This window comes from Triticum dicoccoides, chromosome 7A (assembly GCF_002162155.2).
Source record: "Triticum dicoccoides isolate Atlit2015 ecotype Zavitan chromosome 7A, WEW_v2.0, whole genome shotgun sequence".
In the NCBI taxonomy this organism is placed as follows: Eukaryota; Viridiplantae; Streptophyta; class Magnoliopsida; order Poales; family Poaceae; genus Triticum; species Triticum dicoccoides.
In genome coordinates this window covers 653,534,271-653,539,061 of record NC_041392.1, presented here as the reverse complement: position 1 = coordinate 653,539,061, position 4,791 = coordinate 653,534,271, and positions in this window count along the sequence as shown.

Genomic DNA, 4,791 nt, shown 5'->3' with positions numbered 1-4,791 from the left:
GTTTTTAAATGGTAGCGATTCTCAAGATTATTTTCTTGTGATTATTCCTCAACTTTTGAATTTTGGCATATTGATAATGCATTATCCTATAATTAAATAGGTGGTTTTATTTGTTAGCACAAATACGGTTGCTACATCATCATCATCCTTCTTCTTATTTATTTTTAGATGCATGTACAAGGGGCTTATCGGATGGATGTTTGTGGGCTCCTTCGTGCCAACACATCTTCTATATCAAAAGTACTAGGCTTGCTAACCAGGAAAATGAAAAATAGGCTAGAAAATCCCACAAAAATTAGAGACATCCGACCATTAATTTGGTGGACCAATAAAGTATAACCATTAGATTTATGTAGCCACACTACTAGACCGCAAACTCACAATTAGATAGGAAATGTACTCTACATGTATGACTCAATTAGCTAAAAGAAGCGAACCAACCTGTGATTCGATGGTTAGAGGGACCCTGGTATCCCCAGCCCATCAGGGTTCAAGTCCTGGTGCTCGCATTATTCCTGAATTTATTTTAGGATTTCTGGCGATGCACTTTCAGTGGGAGGAGACGTTCCTATCGACTGCGAGGCCTACGAGGCCTACGGTGACTTCGTAAATCTCAAGATGATATGCCGGCTCAGTCTCTCAGAGATACTCATAGGGGTCATAGGGGTAGGATGTGCGTGTGTGCCTTTATAAGGGTGAGCGTATACGCGTATGTAGGAGTGCTTGTGTCTGTACTGTATGAGCGCTTGTGTCTTGGCGTATGCACCTTACATCTATCTATGTGTCCCTTAAAAAGCAAAAGAAAAAACTACTAGATCTCACGTCCTTTCAAAGAAAACTAAAAAAAACTACCACATCTCACATATCTCTCTTTTAGTTGCATCTCATGTATCTGAACTACATGATTAATTAGGAAAGACACACTTGACCCTAAAGAAAGAACGCTATTAGCTAAACTGAGTACTACTTATTCGGAATATAATAATCGAGTACTACTTCTCATGTAGACTAAAAACAATTTGTGCTGGACAAGGATTCTGATTGGTCTAGCATGATGTCCGCATCTGCTCACAAGTCCATCAATGGTTTTCAGCATCATCATCGACATAAATAAAAGAAATTAATGCTTATTGTTACATCTACATGTGATTATGTGAAACCTTTTTTAGGAATATTGTATACAGATGACTAATCAGGACACAATAAAATTAGAACTTTAAGTCAGCATCCTAATATAACATTACTCCAAATAAGTAACTATTTTTAAAATGCAACCTTTTATTTCATTGGAAAAAGATGCCACAATTAAAAAACTTTATTCAACACTCCTTATATAGCATCACACACAAGTTAATTGGTGACTTAATCTACAAATAACAAATGTAATGACCAGACCAGGGAAAGCATAGTGTTTTATTCCAATTAAAAATGCCACGATCAAAACTTAAACTTAAGGTCCTAATATCACCCTATAGAAAAAGTGCCGAGTTAGTATACAAACGGGATAATTAATCTACTAGACCTAGAATATTTTTTAATATTGTATTTAAAAGGTTGAATTCATTACAACATGTTATTCATCACATTCGTAGCTCCTGACTGAACATACCAATCTAATATGAATTGTGGACTCATATAAGCCATTGCCTATTCGCTTTGGCTCGATGTATGTACATAATTATAGGTATGAATACCACGATCTAATGTGCACAAGCCGAGCTACATGCCATGATCTTTGTCCCGTGGTCGGCCATGGCTCCACTTCTGGTCCTGGTGGCTGCTGTGTGCTTCAGAGCGAGGAACCGCGGAAATGAGAGATCACAATTTCCTCTTTCTGTGATTGAGATAATCACTTCCTTGGTTGCATGCATAGATTTTTCACATGAGTTTTTCCTACCATAGTCATACACGATTCAAGAAAAAAGTACTGACATGTGAGGCTGAACCACTAGCTGGAGCCATGTGAATGGTACTTCCATAGTTCCATGCGCCACTGCAACTTCCAAACCAAATATTTTGATTTTCTAGCTAGCTTCATCTGTCCCTTTCTTGTGGTGCTGCTTGAGAACAAGTGGAACATGCCAGGTGCATATGTGTTTAGAAGAATTGGAGCCTCATGTCATGGAAAATTCTTTGGTCTACGTAATATCATGTGTGTTCTATGGCTCATTGTTAAATGCATAACATGTGAAGTATTTTATTTGTCTGATTGACTACTCAAAAAAGTCATATATGTCATATATTTACCAATTTATCGCAAAACAATACATATATGTGATCGAGAACCCTCCTGATTCGGGTTGCATCCAGTACTCACTGCCTTGAAATACCCCCATAAGTGTTGTGGCATATTCTAAATAAAATTGAATACAGAGATAAAAAAATTGAATGTTGAAAGGGATGTTTGGCTATATTCATTAAATCAGCTACTATTCACCCACATATCTCTCTTATTGTACCATGAATCAAATTAGAATTTGAACTCCCCGAGTATTCCTATATTTATGTGGTGATTGTTCTAAAAGAAATGATAATTTTATTCTCTCAACTATTGGGTGAGTGTGCAGGCTCCATGATGAACATCTTAAAGCATATATGTTTGATCTCCCCAACTCCTGACATTTTGTAAATTTGTTCCTCGAAGTGGATCTAACTATTACAAAGGTAGTTTTATCTTATGTGGTGCGCACATAAAAGTTTCCATAAAAATTATTTCAAATACTTATACTTTTTATCTTATTTACGAAAATCCTTACCAATAGGTAAAGCAAACGATAAGAAATTTAGAATAAATTAAAAAATGGAGATTTAATGAAAACCACATTTGAGAATTTTGTCAAATTTGTATTTCTTTTATACTTTTCATGATTTCAAGAACATGCAGTTGTTTTTTAATATTGAAAACCATTTTAAAAATGAAAAGTTGTGTGATGTGCCATTGGTCAAAAAAAAATACTGAAACCCACTACAAGAAACAAACATACAGAGTATGAAGAGTTGATGGATAAAATTATCTGGTTTAATAGTTAGAAGACCAAATCGAGAACCCAAAATATTATCCTAAGAAAACCTTTGGTTTACCATTTATTTTCTAAAATATCAGGGATTTCAAAGGGTTCTGTAGCGGGTCTGATGTACTAGCTAGGCACACATGATGACATGATGTGAGAGCAGCCAATGTAATATCTATATTTCTATACACATTAGTTCGGTCATATTTCTTTCAAAAAATATAGCAGAAAATAAAAATCATATTGAGGTATTTAGTAACATAAAAATCCTATAATGTGATTTGGTTTTATCAAAAAGTCAAATTTCATAAATTTTGACCAATATATACAATACCCAATATATAGCATATGAAATATATTTCATGATCTAATGGTAATGATTCGGTTTCTAGATGTTGACAATTTTTTCTACAAACTTAGGTCAAAGTTTACAAAGCTAGATTTTGAAAAAAAAATCTACGTTGCAATATATATCAGAACAAATGGAGTAATTATTATTATGGCCTGACATTTATTGAACCCAATATTTTTTTACAAAATTATTGTGCTTATAGTCCTCAATTTGAACTTGCATGGTTTTAAAATCCTGCATGCCAAAGAGGCCTTTAATAATTTTGCTTTCTGATGACATTAAATTAAGCATTGGCAATAGAATATCAAAAACATTATTTTTCAACAATTTCATCACAATAAAAGATGTGCCACTGTGCTAGTTACACAGGAAAAGAACAATTTACGTTTGAAGTAAAAATAGGGATGTCTCGCACAACACATCAATATTATACACAAGACGGTGCAATTTAGCTATGGAAAAAAATAGTCAATATGGGTGTGTCCAAAAACACACCAACAATAACAGGAAAAAATATACATCCGTGAGGACACAATATCCTCGACTTACACTGTTATAAAAATACGGTTTTGCTAATTTACAGTCGAGTGATTTACAATTGGTTTGCATTCAAATTTTTGGCCGTTTGATCTCGTGTCGAGGTCTGCGCTGGGTGCTGGCTTTTTTGGACGTTTTTCTATGTGTCTGTTACCAGGCGCGCTTTCGTTTCCCAGCCAACCCGTTACTGCCTATCTCCTGGCTCTCTGTCTTTTTTTTATTCTTGCCCTTTCTCATTTCTTCACGAGAGTTAAAGATGAGAGAGGGAGGCAGTTCTTGGCGATTTCCTCGTCATCCATGGTGATTCCGATCTACTCATCCTCCTCTTCTTTCAGATTGATTTCCGCTCCAGTGTCGTGTGATTTCAGTTCGTTATCTGGGTCTTCTCCCTTTCCCCGTTGAATTTCTTCTAGATCTTCTGGTTTGATTCGATTCCCTTGTGTTTGATGTAGATGTGGGTGTATGTGTAGTCTTAGTGGTGGATTTTCCTGGCGATTTTTTCCTGCTACTACAATGTTACAGTGATAGGTGCATGGATGAAACGGTGGATCTAATTCCCCTGCTGATTTTGTTTCTGCTAGCCTGGGCGTTTGATTTCGCTGACCTTTTTTTTGTTAGATGCTGGAGTGTGCGTTCTTAGGTAGTAGTTGCATCGAAGTTACGGCAACTTCATAAATGTAATTTCATTTTAATTACAGTGTAATTTTCTCTGAAATTACAGAGTAATGACACTGAAATTTCTTGAGGTAACCACAGTGCAATTTTTGCTGTAACTTCTATGATTTTTAGTTTACAGTCACTGCAATTACAATCTAATTTCAGGTTATTACAGTGCTTTTGTCAGTGTATTTTCAGATTAATTACACTAGATCACAATGAAGTTTCAATGCA